Genomic DNA, 18,663 nt, shown 5'->3' on the forward strand with positions numbered 1-18,663 from the left:
ATTGATGCTCGGGGTTCCCGGACCCTGCCCGAACATACCGACAAGTCTGAAATCATGAGACAGCTACTCGAACCTTCAGAACACCCGAAACAATGCTAAATCTAGGAATCACTACCTAAAAGAAAATGAATCCAACTTATGAACTTCAAGTTCTTAATTTTACTCTAATAGGCCAAAATGCCCTTAAACTACTCGGATTGATACCGAATTTTACAGACAAGTCTTAAATAATATTTCGGACCTGTACCAGGCTTCAAAACCAACATACGAGCCCGATACCCATGAAATCAATCATTACTTAGTTTCTTTAAATCCTTAAAACTTCAAATTAACAATTTCTAAGAAAAATTTATTACTCGTGCTAGGGACCTCGGAATTCGATTCCGGACATATGCCCAGGTCCCATATTTTCCCACGGACCATCCGAGACAGTCAAATCATGAATTTGGGTCCGTTTGCTCAAAATGTTGACCAAAGTCAAACTTAGTCTTTTAAGAGAATCCTAAGGAATCAAATGAGCATATTTCACTAAAAACTCTTCCAATTCCCGAACCAACCGTCCCTGCAAGTCGTAAATTAGCTAAAGCAAGCATGAAAAGTTTTATTTAGTGGAACAAGGTTCTAAAAGGCAAAACGACTAGGCGGGTCGTTACAGACGTGATAAGAGTGACTGGTGGGCTATTTGTAAAATAAAAGCACGGGGTATTACGGACATGCCTCCATCATCTTCACAATCACCTCCGAAAGATGATGTTGAGCCATTCCAATATGAGGAAGATGGTTTAACATTTGGTGTGGTACCTAACAATGAAATTGTTCTCTTGAATGATCGAAATGGTTAATTCATAAACATAAGAGAGGAGGTCCACAAGGATCATGATTTAGATGATGAAGTAGAACTTCATGTTGAATTTAGATCAGATGAAGATGAGGATGAGGAGAATGAGGATGAATAGCCATATGATCAAAACGGCAGTGAATAGAGTAAAAATGCTTCAATCTCTTCAACTATAGAGTCCGAATGAATGAAACATAGTATATAATTAGTTTTTATTACTATTTGATTTTACATTTCTTGGGGAAAATTTCTTAGGTTTCATATTTTATGGGTTCTTGGATGTTTTTAACTTAAGTATTTGTATTTAATAGTTCTTTCGCTAGCTTGTTTGACCCATTACCCTCACTCTCATTTTCTGAGGATAAGTAGTTGTATTCTTTAGGTGTAGTAAGAAACACTTATAAAGTAAGTTTGTTCCTTTTCAGATGTTTGTCTTTTTAATCTGCTATGTCTAGATTAATACTTGTATGTCTTATTTTTTTCATAGTATCCTGTTCTTGGACTAATTTATAAGTTAATTACTCTTGGAATAATATATCAATTAACTACTTATTACTGTATCTAATTAGATGCGGCCATAATTCATTGATTATGTTATTTGTCCATCTACATATGACTTTGGAATTATAGATATGACACCTAGGGGAGGTGGAGCACGTAGATATGCTGAAAATAGGAATGCAAATTCACTGAGATCTCCTGAGATGTTGATCCCACATCTAATCAATCACCATTATCACTTGAACATTTGGTACTAGAAATGCCACATTCAGATGCAACTATAAACAGATCCTTACCGTCTTCATCTTCTGATCTTGGTGCACCTGGAGATGAAATCCAGTCACCAAGTTTATCAAACACAATTGGTGGTACATGTATTACAATCATCCCTGGAGGGTAAGAGTACGAGTGTCATCCATTTATATTTTTCTATTCATTTCTATTTTGTGCTTATAAAGTGTGTATAATTTCATCTTTGTGAATTCATACCTGATTGTTTAGCATCTAGAAAGATAGATACATGTTTAGACTATTGGGTCAGACATATTGAGGCACAATTTATTATAGTATTCCAGTTAGAGAATTCTTTTTTATATGGTACGTAGGACAAGAACTTCAAATGAATATGTCATCTGATTTTCTACTGTAATAGTAGGGTGTTCTTATCCAAAAAACTAGAGAATGCAGGAAAATTCTTATCCTTTTCAATATGACTAGACAATGACTATAGATGAATGTGCTCATGGAATCGTCTTATGGAGAAAAGCTTAATTCCTTCATATTTTCAAATAACTCTAGTTAGGAGGCAACAACTCATTTACTATAGTAATTGTGTAAAATAAATATATTACTTACACTTCACACAAAAAATATAAATTGGTTGTTCTTGTAAGAAGATGGACAGAAGAATGTCCCTCTTGATGATTATTAAGCACCGACTAAGTAATTTGCGTTATTTCTCAAATGTTTCTTGAAAAAATATGAAAACTTTAAATGTAATGAAGTAAGAAAATAATTAATTTTTTTATTTACTCAAGTCTGGAGCCAGGCAATCAAGTCGCTCGATTTGTCACAAAAATCTTCAAGGAGAAACTGGATCATGAAGGACATAATTGGAAGTCTGTTACACCAGAGACAAAAGACTTCTACTGGGAAGAGTTTAAGGTAAAGTTATAGTACTAATTATCATTTTAATAATGGACTTTGTACATTTTAAATTTCTGTTGTATCAATATCTTGTGTTTCATCTGTTCTGTGCGGATTCCAGAAAATACCGGTTCGGTAATTCTGGCATCTCTGATTTGATTGATACTAGCGTGGGTAGCCAAACAAAATCTGGTTAGTATTCTTAAATGTCGAGATGTATAGGAGACATAGGATGGTTATGATGAGCTAGGGAGAATGCAGTTCTTTACTTTGTTAGTTTCTGGACAGATAATTCCAGTAGTCCAACCAAAAATATGGGAGAAATTATGATATCATGAATGAGCTCCTAAATACTTCTTCTACTGCTATTGATTCTATCAGAAGTAAAGTGGTATCCTATCTCTTACATCTTTGTGAAACCTTGTCATGGTTAAGTCCTTCTAGTTTCGTCATATTGGTGCTTTTTTCTTCATAATATCCTTCTGCTAAGTACAAATATGATACATTTATCAGAATTTTACAATACTTGAATTCCTCTCATTGCAATATCTTATTTTTGTTGCATAATTAGTGAAAAATAATCATAATCCTTATATATAACAGCTTTTATAACGTCCAAGACTTCTTATTTATAATGCTTTTATGCTGCTATAATTACCTACACATCAGCCATGATAGATAAAAAGATGCAACATAGAAAACTTAATGCCTTAATATTGTACTAGTTAGTTTCCTGTTTTGCCAAATGTACAAATGCATGAAGTAACTACTGTATGAATTATTTTAAGATATCATATTTCCTTCAACTTCCGGAATATACATATGTTTGAAATGTATAGGTTCTGGTCCAAGAATTTTCATTTATCAAATGTAAGATGTACTTAAAAGTTAGGTTGAGACAGAGAAAATAATCCATGAAGAGAAAACAGTATCAAGAGGGAAAAAAAGGAATTAACTCAAAGATTTACTTTGAAGTGCATATAAGTTCCTTGCAAATTTCCCGAGAGTTTGAATCTTCTTCTCATGAGAAATCTTAACTGAACTGTTGTCAAAATTAACATATATGTCTAGGTAACTCTTTGAATGGAATAGATCTATTACAAAAGATCCAACTCCTTTACAACAGGAACATTACCAGAACGTCCTAAAAAAAGAGAAACTTGTAACGACCCGACCGGTCGTTTCATGAGTTACCGCTCTGTTTTCTCCATTTCTGCTTCTTGTTGTTTTGTTCAGCTGTATTATATGTTATTAGGTTGATTGGTCGGGTTCGTAGAGATTTTGGTAAGGTTTGAGACACTTAGTCTCTTTTGAGTAAGCTTAAGTTGGAAAAGTTAACCGGATGCTGACTTATGTGAAAAATGGCTCGGATGCGAGTTCCGATGGTTCGGATAGTTTCGAAAGGTGATTTGGGACTTAAGAGCGTGATCGGAATGTATTTTTGAGGTACATAGTAGATTTAGGCCTGAATCGGCAAAAATGGAATTTTGGCATTTTCCGGTTGATAGGCGAGATTTTGATATAGAGGCCGGAATGGAATTCCGGGAGTTGCAGTAGGTCCGTTGTGTCATTTGGGATGTAAATGCAAAATTTTAGGTCATTTGGACATGGTTTGATAGACTTTTTGATTGAAAGCAGAATTTGAAAGATTTTGGAATTCTTAGGCTTGAATCCGATGCAAATTTGGTGTTTTGATATTATTTTGAGTGTTCTGAAGGTTGGAACTGTCATGACCCAAAATCCCTCCGAAGGAGTCGTGATGACACCTAGTCTCCAAACTAGGTAAGCCTAACATTTACAAAATTAACATTGATATTCACTAACTTCAAATTACATAACTCTGAATAATTACAACTCTCAAAACCGGTAGTACAAGTCATAAGCCTTTCTAAGAGTAGTTAAACAAAATAAATACAATACTGTTCCAAAACGAGAAGGAATCAATGGAACATAAATACAAACGAAGGTGACTCCGAGGCCTGCAAACGCAACAACAGGTTACCGTGAGTCTCCACCGCGATGACCTGCATAGTTACTATCGATCAATACCTGGATCTGTATACAAAAATGTACAGAAGTGTAGTATGAGCAGACCACGGCGGTGCCCAATAAGTATCAAGACTAACCTTGGTGGGGTAGTAATGAGGAACAGTCAAGACACCTACTGGTCAAATGAAATGAACAGAATATGATAATAAAATATCAAGATAAAGATAACGAGGTACTATCAACAACGAAGAGAAATCAAAATACAACAGTAGGAACAATAAAGGGAGAACATGAGCAGTAACAAACGATATCAAGTAAATCAGATAACCAAGTAAATCAACACTGACATAGCATGAACAGAGACAATTAAGAATGTAATCGAATAAAGAAGGCAATGTCAAACCAATCACTCTCATCATGTCTAATACACAATCCCGACCATCTCAATCTTCGGTTTCTCATATCATAATCTCAACTTCCGAACCTTCAGCATACATGGCACCTTGTGCTCCCATATTTTCCATCTCACTCTTAACAAAAGAAAATTCACCTGCTATACAATACATAATGTCCGTACAAATGCACTCAAGATGTTCAAGAATTCTCATTTACCTAATATAAGTAAATTACAATTTCTAAACTAATTAGGGAAGCCAGCGAGAAAAGATGAAGTTATTTTTAGAAATAATTTGAATAAAGAAAGTACCATTTTCAATTAGAATACAACATCGAATGAATTATTACCTTTACCATGGGATTTAATAAGTTACAACTTAGTAGAAATTCCTTTTAAGTAGAATACAACCTCAGATGATTTAAGGAAAATTTAGTTGAGAAACTAATTGAGTCAAAAATGTAGAATTTATTGAAGTTTGAAGTATATATATATATATATATATATATATATACACATACATACATACATATATACACATACATATATATATATATATATATATATATATATACGTACATACATATATATACATACATATATATATATAGATACATACGTACATACATATATATACATCCACACATACATATATATATATATACATACATACATACATATATATACACGCACACACACATATATACATATACATACGGCGAGGTATTGACAACACTAGGGGTTCCAACACAAAGAATCACAATAGTAAGGGATTCTAAACCGTTAAAACACTTGAATTGATAATAACAAATAAACACATCAAACAGAAAGTGCATGCCATCACCCTTCGTCCTTATATATATATATACATACACATACGGCGTGGTATTGACAACACTAGGGGTTCCAACACAAAGAATCACAGCAGTAAGGGATTCTAAACCGTTAAAACACTTGAATTGATAACAACAAATAAACACATCAAACAGAAAGTGCATGTCATCACCCTTCGTGCTTTTACACCCACAGAATATCGACAGGGGATCTCCCAGGATTCCGTCCCGTAGTCCCAAACATAAGTACTTGGGGGATCTCTCAGTATCCTCAGTATATGAGTTAGGGCTCTTTGTATCCTCAATATATGTGCTGGGGATCTCTTGGTATCCCGAGGATCTCTTGGTATCCTCAATATATGTGGATGGGTATCTCTTGGTATCCCGAGGATCTTTGGGTATCCTCAATATATGTGCTGGGGATCTCTTGGTATCCCGAGGATCTCTTGGTATCCTCAATATATGTGCTGGGAATCTCTTCGTATACCGACCTAACAATATGAACAATAACATCCCGGCAAGGGAATCAACAATATAAATAATACATCCCGACAAGGGAATCAACAATATGAACAATAACATCCCGCCAAGGGAATCAATAATATAAACAATACATCCCGGCAAGGGAACCAACAACAATCCTATCACAAGGAAGTTCCACCACCAAGAGTATGATTACATAGCAATAAGAGAATCACGGAGATACTAAGAAGCACAATAACCTTAACAAAACAACAAAAAGAACAGCTAATTCAATTAAGGCAATTAAGGACAAGAAATAGGTAAGCGTTAGAGGAAGGCTAACAACATTGTAAGGAGTATTAGAGGTAAATTATGCAATTAGATAACTCAATCATAACAGAATACTTCCCACATGACGAACATAAGGACCTAAGAACCCTAAAGGCAATTTTCCCACAAATAAGTCCGAGCACACACTCGTCACCTCGCGTGCACGAACTACAATTAGCATAGAAGACTCAATTCCTAAGAGGAAGTCCCCCACACAAGGTTTGGCAAGATACTTACCTCAAAGACGACAAACCGATACTCTAAAATGCACTTCTCGTGTGAAAAAACCTTCGGGCGGCTCAAATCTAACCAAATTAACTTTAAATCATAAATAAAACACATAAGAAACTATTCCGGATCATAAAGTCTCAATCTTTAACAAAATCCAAAAATTGGTCCAAAAGTCGACCTCCGTGCTTGCACCTCGGAACCTGACAAATTTTACAAAAATCGAATACTCATTCCTATACGAGACAAAATTTATCAAATTCCGATACCACTTGGTTCGTCAAATCATGATTTTTCATTTTAGATTTTTTCTTCAAAACCAACATTTTTCTTAATCCAAACCACAAATTAAATGATAAAAATGAAGACAAAATCATGGAATGTAATCAATTCTAGGTGAAGAACACTTACCCAATCAATTTGTGTGAAAACCCTCAAAGAATCGCTCAAAACCGAGCTTCACAAGTTAAGATATGATGAAAATGGTGTAACCCTTGATTTTGGAATATATTCTGTCTGCCAGGTATTTGTACATCGCGATCACGGAAGAAACGATGCGATCGCATAGAAAGAAAATAGCCACTGTCCAAAAATGTGCTACGCGATAGCAGAAGGCTTATGCGATCGCGTAGTGAAGGAATTTTTTGCTGCCTAAAGCTACACTTCGCGATCCCAAAGAGAAAGATGCAATCGGGTTAAAGGAATAATTTGTTGCCCAAAAGAAAGAACTAAGCGAACACAGGCATAGAAGATGCGAACGCGAAGAAGGAACACACAGACTTCCGCGATCGCGAACGTTGTCATGCGAATACCTCCTCCAAAATTACTCTTCGCGATCGCGGAGGAGCAAACGCGAACACGAAGAAGAAAACCAGCTGACAGATAATAGAAGTTCAAAATAGGAGAAAAATGGCCAGTAGCCCACCCAGAACACACTCGAGGCCCATGAGACCCCTATAAACACACAAAGAAGTCATATAACCTAACACGGACACGCTCGAGGTCACAAATCACATCAAACAATGCAGAAATGACGGATCACACCCTGAATTGAACTTAGGAGCTTTCAAACCTTCCAACTTCCAAAACGCGCGCCGAAACCTATCAAATCAATCCGGAATGACCCCAAATTTTGCAGACAAGTCAAAATGACATAACAGAGCTGTTTCAACTCTCGAAATTGTATTCCAACCCCGATATCACAAAAATCCAACTATGAGTCAAACCTCTCCATTTTCCAAACTTCAACTTTTCCAATTTTCGCCGAAACACCTCAAATTATCCTACGGACCTCCAAATCCGAATCCAGACGAACACCTAAGTCTAAAATCACCATACAAAGATGTTGAGATCACCCACGACCCATTCCGGGGCCTTTTACTCAAATATCCAATTCCGATAAAATTTTCACCGTTTAGACTTCAAAAACTAGGTTCCTTCTTCCAATTCAACTCTGATTTATCTGGAAATTGAATCCAACCATGCAAACAAGTCGATATACATAATGTAAAGCTGCTCACGACCTCAAACTATTGAACCGGGTGAAATTGCTCAAAACGACTAGTCGGGTCGTTACAGGAACAAGTTTCAATGATGTTATGGAATATGTTGGCATGTTTGGTTGGGGTCCCTAGGGCATCGGGTGAGTTTCGGGTGGTTAAACGGATCATTCCAAGTTGGGGAAAATTGCAGAGATCTGCTGTGTGTGTTGCAGGCCATTTGGCCTTCGCGTTCGCTAAGGGTTAGGATGTGAGGTTGGAAGATTGGCTTTCACATTCACGAAGGAGGTCTCGCATTCGCAAAGGGCTGGGTCATGATTCACAATGTTCGTGATGGGGATATCGCATTCGCGAAGGATTGAGTGGCTGAAGCATCGCGTTCGCATAAGAGAATTTTTAGTCAATGGTATTTTGTGCTTCGCGAACACGAGGTTGTGATCGTGTTCGCGAATAAGGATTTCAAATCGCTGGGCAGAATATTTAAAAGGCCATTTTCGCAATTTTTGGCCTAAGTTCACCATTTTTGACTCGGTTTTGGAGCTTTTTGAGAGAGATTGAAGAGGGAATCAAAGAGAACTTGTTGGAGGTAAGGATTATGGACTTCATACTCGATCCTATTGTGATTTTTACCTAATTAGACATGAAATTAGGGGGATTTGAAGCCTAAATTGGGGAGTTAGGGCTTGAAAACTTGAGACCTTAATCTAGGGATTTGAAGGGCCACTTGTGGTCGGATTTTGGTAGTCTTGGTATGTATGAACTCATGGGAGGATAAGGATTCCATTGATGTGATATTTATCGAATTTTGAGACATGGGTCCGGGGGTCGAGTTGGACCAATTTCAGGATTTTGGTATAATTTGATTATTTTCACATGGGCTTCATTCCCTTAGCATATTCTAACGGTATGATTCTGATTTTGGGTAGATTCAGTGCGAGTTGAGGCCGAGGCGAGAGGCAAAGGCATCTCGAAGTAGTAATTCATCCGGTTTGAAGTAAGTAACCATTGTAAATCTGGAACTGAGGGTACAAACCCCGATATTTCATATTGTTTTGATAAATAAGGTGACGCATATACTAGGTGACGAGCATGTGGGCGTGTACCGGTAAGGATTGTGACCTGGTCCATTTTGTAGCGACTATTAAGCAGCATATTTGATTTTTAAATCTTATGATATCACTTATTTTAGAGGTTGATACTATATTATGGGATGTATGCCACATTTGGGGCCTCGTGCCGACCTGTTGAGACCCTTAGGGGCATTTTTACTGTCTTCCTCACTCCATTTATTTGAAAGCATATCCTCAGTCACGTTTTACCTGTTTATTATTTAAACTTGGTTTTTATCACTCTATTTCTTAAAAATGTGAAAACTGGTTGGACTGAGTTTCCCTAATTTTCACTGTTATGTCCGAGGGGCTGTGAGGTTAATGATTGAGAGAAGTTTAGGACCTAATGGTGAGGATTATATATATATTACGGATCGGGTTGCACGTCATAATAACATTATATATATATATATTATGGATCGAGTTGCACGCCGCAGCGATACTTATATGCATCGGGTTGCACGCCACAGCGATATATATATTGGATCGGGCTGTGCGTCGCAGCAATATGATGATTGGGCTATAGGAGCCCCTCCGTAGTCTATACAACCCCAGTGAGCGTAGTCGACTATAAACTATGGATCGGGCTGCACGCCGTAATGGTTATTATGATTAATAATATTATGAGATATTATTGAGCTTGAGTGCTGAGTGTAGGTACTAAGTGACGAGAGCTGAGTCACGAGTGACTAAGAGGCTTGCCCGAGAGGCTATATTTATGAGTGATACCTTGCCCGAGGGGCCAATTTATGATATCTTTGCTGATTTCACTCTTCTTTTATAATGAGCCTCTGTTGAAAGCTGTTAAGTTAATGATTTCGAAGTATTTCAATTGAAACTGAAGTTTTTACGAAGTAACTGACTTTTAAACTATTGAGTTGATTTGATACTCTGTTGTGTACTCCTATATATGATTTTTAACTGCTCGTCATTGCACTCAGACCTTATTTACTTTAGTTACTTACCGAGTTGGCGTACTCACATTACTCCCTGCACCTTGTGTGCAGATCTAGGTGCCTAAGTGGTAGAGTGAGGTCCCCAGCATTTTCGGAGCTTACCGGAGACTGCAAGGTAACTGCATAGCATCCGTAGCCCTGCTTTCCTCCTTTATATCCTTGTTTTTCGCATTTTTAGACTTGTTATGTAATAAACAGATGGACTAGTTGTATTTAGAGCCTCTAGACTCGTGACACCAGATTGTTAGGCTGTGTTGGTTTGATGTTTTACTATTTTTCGTACATTTTGGTGACTTAAATATTTCTTATGAAAAACTGAGACTTAATTAATGTTAGAAAAATGCTTTATTTAAAGAGACTTGCTGTGGATATTTGATTGGATTGGCTTGCCTAGTATTGTGATAGGCTCCATCACGACCGGATAAGTTGGGTCGTGACAAGACTGTCACATTATGCTGCAAAGTTTAAAAAATACAATCCGATAAATTGTTGGGATAAAATAAATAATCCCTCCCAGGAATAATATCCACAACAAATAATAATAACACAAGAGAGTAACAATGACACCAAATATTTTAGCGGGATAAAATACAATATTCGAGTGTAGCAATATTACCACTATAATATTACAACTCAGTAGTGTCAAGAGACTACTATAACTTTGAAAGAAATAACACTCTTTATATAAAACACCTCACTACAATATTACTACCACTCACTAGTTATCTCACAGACAACAATCTGTGGATTACTCTCTCTAACTTCTATTGTTTATCTCTTATTTTGGTGTATCTTAAAGGAGAAATGAAGCCTGCTATTTATAGGCACATTTTCACCAACCAAACCAATTTGATTGGTTAATCAATGTGCAAATTCCAGCAGCCCAATCTTGAAAAATCTGAAGTTTTTTTTTCTTCCGTCCATCACTCCTCTTCCTTTTATTCAATGTAGTAGGTGAGTCAATCACTCCTCTTTCTTTTTCTTTTATTCAATGTAGTAGGTATGGACTCCACAAATCTCTCCCTTAATTTTGATTTTTCTTCTTCATTCCAAGTCTTGATCTCAATCTTTGAAAATCTTCAAACTTGAGAGCCTTTGTGAAGATATCTGCAACTTGATCATGAGACTTCACATATTTGAGCTCGACTTCCTTCTTCAAAATGCACTCTCTGATGAAATGATACCTTGTATCTATATGCTTGCTTCGATCATGATACACTGGATTCTTCGCGAGTGCCTGTGCTGATTTGTTATCAATACAAATCTCTGTAGCTTCCATTTGTGGCAAATTGAGCTCCTTCAATAATCTTCTTAGCCAAATAGCATGAAAGGTACATGATGTTGTTGCTATATATTCGGCTTCACAAGTCGAGAGAGTAACAATGGACTGTTTCTTTGAACTCCAAGAAATAACACAATCACCTAAGAAAAATACAAAACCAGTTGTACTTTTTCTATCATCAATATCTCCCGCATAATCACTATCACAAAATCCCATAAGACTGAAATCACTAGAAGAAGAATAATCCCAAAGTTAATCGTACCTTTTAGGTAGCGAAGAATTCTTCTAGTGACCTTCAAGTGAGTAGAGGTAGGAGCCTCCATAAACCGGCTAACTACTCCAACTGCAAAGAGTATATTTGGCCTGGTACAAGTCAAGTACCTCAAACTTTCCACAAGACTTTTGAAGAATGTGGGATCCACTTTTTCTCCTTCATCAAACTTGGACAATTTTGTCCCACTTTCCATCGGTGTGTTCACGGGGTTGCAATCGAGCATGTTGAACTTCTTCAATATCTCCTTTGTATAGCTTTCTTGAGAGATAAAAATTCCATCCTCCATCTGCTTCACTTCTAGGCCCAGGTAATATGACATGGGCCCTACGTCTGTCATCTCGAACTCACGGGACATATCTTTCTTGAAAGCTTCAAACAAACTTGGGTTATTACTCGTGAAAATAAGATCATCAACATAAAGACAAACAAGTAAGATATCTCCATTCGTATGAACTTTAAGGTAAAGAGCATATTCATGGAGACAACGAGTAAACCCATTGTCTTGAAAATACTTGTCGATGCAACTATTCCATGCTCGTGGGGCTTGCTTTAATCCATATAAAGCTTTCTTCAACCGCAACACTTTATCTTCATGGTTTTTGACCACGAAGCCCAATGGTTGTTCAACATAGACTTCTTCTTCAAGATAGCCATTCAAGAAGGCTGACTTGACATCTAGTTGATGTATCTTCCACTTCATTTGTGTCGCCAAAGAGATCAGCAAACGAATCGTCTCCATGCGGGCAACAAGTGCATAAACTTCTTCATAGTCAATGCCTTGCCTTTTCTTGTAGCCTTTAGCCACAAGTCGTGCCTTGTATTTCTCCACATCTCCATCAACATTCTTCTTTATTTTGTATACCCATTTCACTCCAATTGCTCGATGACCCTTGGGAAGAGTTGTTAACTCCCAAGTGTTGTTCTTCTCTATTGACTTGATCTCCTCCTCCATGGCTTGTCTCCACCTTTTGTCTGTAACAGCTTCATCAAAGTTCATTGGTTCACTGTTAGCAAAGAGACAATATAAAAAATCAAAATTAGTAACTTCTTCAGTGCCATCATAGATCTCTTGAATGCTCCTTGTCCTTTGCGGCTGTTCATTTGAACTTTTTGAGAAGATGGAGATGCAACATTTGTTGGAGAATAAGGTGGAGTTGTGTCCTGCACAGGTTCCATGGTCTCCGGTTCTTCTTCATCACCAAAGTATGGAAGAAAATCATATGAAGTTTCTTCCTTAGCTTCCCAATTCCATGCAAGTTCTTCATCAAATTCAACATCACGACTTACCACCACCTTACCGCTGCTTGGGTTGTATAGCTTGTAGCCTTTTGAACTTGTATCATAGCCAACAAACACATGCTTGACACTTCGATCGTCAAGCTTTGCTTTCCCTTGATGTGGCACATGAGCATAGGCTATGCTCCCAAAGATTCTTAAGTGCTTGACACTCGGCTTTCTTCCACTCCATGCTTCTTGAGGGGTTTGATCTCTAACATTTCTTGTTAGAGACCTGTTATTCAAATAAACTGCACAAGAAACAGCTTCGGCCCAAAATTCCTTAGGCATACTTTTAGCTTTCAACATACATCTAGCCATATTAAGAATCATTCGATTCTTTCTCTCTGCAACACCATTTGGTTGAGGTGAATAAGGTACCGTTAAAGGGCGACGAATTCCATGAAGTTGACAGAAGTCATTAAATTCGTTTGAGGTGAATTCCCCTCCTTTATCGGACCTTAGAGCTTTAATTTCATAGTCACTTTCTTTCTCTACAAGTACTTTGAAATTTTTAAAAGCAGCAAAAGCTTCAGATTTTTTGTTCAAGAAATAAACCCAAGTCTTTCTACTAAAGTCATCAATGAAAAAAATAAAGTATTTTCTTTTACCAAAAGAAGGTGGATTGATTGGTCCACACACATCAGTGTGGACAAGCTAGAGCATCTTGGTTGATCTTGACATGGCCTCCTTTGGAAAACTCCTCCTTGCATGTTTTCTAAGAAGACAAGCTTCACACAATTGATATGGATGGTTGTTTGATGGTATCCCATGCACCATGTTCTTTTCTCCCATTGATTTGAGCGCTTCAAAATTTAAGTGCCCAAATCGCATGTGCCAACACCATAATTAATCTTGCACATTAGCCTTCAAACACTTTGCATCAATTGTTTTAAGATTTAGAGAAAACAATCTATTCTTTGCCATATGCACTTTAGCAATTAGAATTCCACTTGAATCTCTAAGCCAAAGATGCATATTTTTCATGTGGATGTCATATTCCTTTTCAAGAAGTTGGCCCAAACTTAAAATATTACTTTTTAATTTTGGCACATAATAAACATCTTGAATTAACTTGTGACTACCATCTTTACAGGAGATCAGAATCGTACCTATCCCTTCGATTTGAACCGGTATCTCCAAAGGACACATTGCCTCTCACTGTTTTATTGATCTCCACAAACTTCTCTTTGCACCCACACATATGATTGCTTGCTCCATTGTCCAAATACCACGAGCTGCAATCATCTCTGTCTTCTTCCTTGAGTGACATCAACAACGTTGACTTATTTTCTTCTTTCTTGTTGTCAACAAGGTTAGCCTTTTCTTCAACATTGCTACGACATTCCCAAGAGTAATGGCCAAATTTATGACAATTATAACATTCAATTTTTGATTTGTCATACCTTTGTCCATTATTTTCTTGGTAGTATCCACGTCCTCTTCCTCCTCTTTGTCCACGACTACGACCTCTGAATGTTTGGTAATTTTAACTTCATTGTTGAAGTTGTTACCATTACTTCTTCCTCTTCCATGACCTCCTCGACCTTGGCCTAGTCCTCGTCCGTTTCCTCGATAGCTTGTTTCACCTCCATAATCCTTGAAGGATGTCTGAGTTTTAAGAAGTTGCTCCAATGGCACTTCTTGTCTCCTTTTGATCTTTTCTTCATGGGCCTGTAAAGAACCTTCCAATTGCTCCACCATCATAGAGTCTAAATCTTTAGACTCCTCAATAGCACACACCACAAAATCAAATTTAGGTGTTAAAGTGCGAAGGATCTTTTCTACCACACGGACATCTTCTATGTCCTCCCCGTATCTTCTTAGTTGATTTACAACAGCCTTCACTTTTGAAAAATAATCCGAGATGCATTCGGATTCTTTCATTTTTAAAACTTCAAAATCAACCCTTAGAGTTTGAAGTTTTACCTTTTTCACCTTGTCAACTCCTTGAAGAGAATTTTGTAAAATCCCCCAAGCTTCTTTTGAGGTAGTAGCATCTGCCACCTTCTCAAACATGGCATCATCCAAACATTGGTGGATGAGCGTGAGGGCTTGTTGATCCTTCTTCCTTGTCTTTGCCAAGACTTCTTTTTCAGTTTGAGACAGAGCTTCCTCATTATCTGGTTTTGCATACCCTCTGTCTACAATTTCCCACACATCCTGGGAGCCAAGAATGACTTTCATACGTAGACACCATTTCTCATAATTATCTTTTGTGAGACGGGGTTACTGAAAAGATAACGGACCATTATTTGTCATGGCTCTGATACCACGTTGTTGGGATAAAATAAATAATCCCTCCCAGGAATAATATCCATAGCAAATAATAATAACACAAGAGAGTAACAATGACACCAAATATTTTAGCGGGATAAAAAACAATATCCGAGTATAGCAATATTACCACTATAATATAGTAGGTGAGTCAATCACTCCTCTTTCTTTTTCTTTTATTCAATGTAGTAGGTATGGACTCCACATAAATAGCCTACCCATTCAAATTTGTTTAGTTGCTTAAGTCTATTAATAAATCTATTCCAAGACAGTATCAAGTACCTTGACAGAGCAATTATAGGACTGGTTTGTCCTACAGCGCCAGTGTCAACTTGGGGGAAATTTATAATGACAACAACAGTAAGGATGGAATAAGCATAAACTTTTGGTCCTCTATGTTGATAATAATTGTGACTGGCGGAGGTTTTTGCTATCTTGAGGGATCACAGTTCTTTCTTAGTTTTTGGTTGATAATCTATGTTGTTAACTTGATTTCTGGATCAGTAAATTTTTTTTTTCAGCTAGACTAGAAGTTCCTTCTAATTCCTTTTAGATATTTGGAGCTATTCCTATTTGGAGTTCCATTTATCTTTCTTGAGCTGGGGGTCTACGGAATCAGTCACTCTACCTTCTTAAAGGTAGGGGTAAGGTCTGTATACACTACCCTTCTCAGACCCCACTTGTGGATTATACTTGATATGTTGTTGTTGTTTTTGTTGTTATCAACATCTTGTGTTATTTTTCATTTGATCTTCTCAAATAGAAACGATTTCAATGGGATACTGCAATTGAAGGTGCTATAAAGGATAAGTTTATGAGCAAATGTGCAGAACGATACAAGGGTATGTTATTTGAAGCAAGACTTGATGAGAAGAAGCGCAAACATATTCCAGTATCTATTTGGGAGAGCTGGAAGCCTCACTGGGAGACTGAGGCTTTTAAAGCCAAGTCCGTGTAGTGCTCAAAGAATCGGCTAAATGAGAAAGGTGGTGAAGGATCTGGTCCCTCATGCCATACAGGAGGCTCCAAAACTCACCGAGAACATGCAAATATACTGGTATATTCATTTTACTTTAGCCAAGTTATAATATCTCCAAAGCTAATCAATATGTATTAATATAGTAAATGCGATTTTCAATTTTAGGCTAAAGAACTAGTAATACTAGCACATCCACATGAGCTTCTGAGGACGACACACGTCAAGGCGAACAAGGAGTTTGTGGACCAGAAATCTAGGAGCACATATGTAAGTTACTACAACTTGACTGTCATTTCTTGACAAGTAAAAGTAAAGCATCTATCTTGGCTACTAGTTTTAGAAACGCAATCTAAATATAATAATAAAGGTTTCATGGTAAGTCATATACAAAGAAACTAACTTCTGGTACTTTTAATAAAGAAAAATATATTTCAGATTGCATTTTTCTCCTTTCAGTAGTATCTTTAGCTAATGAAGTAGCCTTCAATTCTGCAGTGACCTCTAAAAACATGAAGATGTGCTAATGAATTTATATTTTAGAAACTTTTTCTTATGTCTTTGACATCATCTTTTCCATGATTTTTTTTTCTGGTCGCCAGATGATTCATTGAGCTCTTTTAAATTTGTTTCTTGTAGAATTTTTGCATTTAAATGTGCTCATTTGTCCTTTGGATTTATAGAGTATAGATATTCCTCTAAGAAAGTGTTTTTGAATACAACAATTAGATCTACAGTGCATCTGCTTTATAAGGTATGTTGCCATTATATTGTTTATAATCTTTTCCCTTTTCCTTTTAAAGTAGTATACTATCTGTGTGATTGAAACTCCTCTGAGATTCATAACCACAGTCTTTATTAAGAATATTAGGTTCAACAACTGTGTCCAATACTTAGTTTTGATTTTTTAAAGGCATATGATCTTCTCTGCATTTCCTTTATGACTGATTATTCCCAGTAGTAGTAATTTTCTCTTTAGTAACCTTATAACCTATCTTGCCCGATTCTTCGTATAATTGTATCATAAAATAAGAGTGTAATACAACCTTTGTATGCTCCTTAACTAATTATTTTATCTATAGAATAACAAAACCTATTGGATTTCTGAAAAGGAGTTAGACTTCCATCTTACTTTACCTTTGATATTTTATAAATCTGCACATTTAAGCTATAGAACATGTCATTGTTGAAAATTGTTACTTCTTTATCTGAAAGTATAACAAGTTGATGACAAACAAGTAATGCAATTTGTAAGGAAAAGCACTGTTGTGTACATCAAAACAATTATTTTTAAGGTGTTGTTATTGACATTTAAGTTTTCAATTTCTATGTCTTGATGTTTTCTCTTTCAAAAGTTATTATAGAGTTTATATCATTTTTTTTTGCTTTCAGGATTCCATAATATCTAAAATTGTGTCTGCGTCTCAACCTGAAGATAGGTCCAGTGAGCCTCTTGAAGTTGATTTCTTACAAATTTATTTGGACGAAGTCGGTGTTAAGAAGGCACGCATTTATGGTCTTGGTTCTCAAGCTCTTTTCTATGGGCATGTTGGTGCATCCTCCAGTTCGAAATCTCCGCTTCAAGATCTAGACTTTAATGCTCGGGTGAATGAATGTGTCGGACATCGTTTGCAAGAAATTAAAGAAGAGATGAAGCATGAGATGAGATCAGAGATCAAAGATCAGAGAAGAGATTAGCCAAGAAAAGAGAGAAGAAATACGTGAAAAAATGAGACATGAAATGCAACAAGAGGTGCGTGAGCAAGTTGATCAACTACTCTAAAACTGTCTGTCGGTCCTCATAGGTGGCTTACCTACACCGCCTTCTCTTAGGCATGGCTCGTTGTCAAATAATGGCACGAGTAATATTTAGATTTATTTTAGCTTCTTTTATGTTAGACACGTTTCAGATTCTACTTTCAACTTCATGACAGATATTATTATTATTATTTATAAAGTGCTATTATGTTTTTTGTTCTATTTAAGTGTTTTTTAGATCTTTTAATGCTTTAAATTAATAGTAATACAATTATTAAAAATAAATTTTTTAATATACCCATTAATTTGTAACATTTGGTAACACATTTACAATTTGTTAGTAAATTTTATGACAAGTTACTAACAAATTACAAACTTAATTTTTAAAAATAAATAACCATATTTCCTAACGAATTTGATATTTGTTGGTAAATTACCAACAATTTACTAAACAGAAATTTTCCATAAATAAAATTACCAACCGATTACCAATATATTTTTTAAATTATACTATCGGATTTACCAACCAAGTTGTT

The 18,663-nt window shown here is 36.4% G+C and overlaps 1 long non-coding RNA gene across 1 annotated transcript; it reads left to right on the top strand.

The window, feature by feature from the left end:
* Positions 1-15,680: 15,680 nt before the first annotated feature.
* Positions 15,681-18,056, top strand: LOC104218953 (uncharacterized). Its single transcript, XR_709115.2, has 3 exons — positions 15,681-16,450; positions 16,538-16,639; positions 17,762-18,056. It is a non-coding gene; the product is annotated as an uncharacterized lncRNA (long non-coding RNA).
* Positions 18,057-18,663: the final 607 nt, after the last annotated feature.

This window comes from Nicotiana sylvestris, chromosome 7 (assembly GCF_000393655.2).
Source record: "Nicotiana sylvestris chromosome 7, ASM39365v2, whole genome shotgun sequence".
In the NCBI taxonomy this organism is placed as follows: Eukaryota; Viridiplantae; Streptophyta; class Magnoliopsida; order Solanales; family Solanaceae; genus Nicotiana; species Nicotiana sylvestris.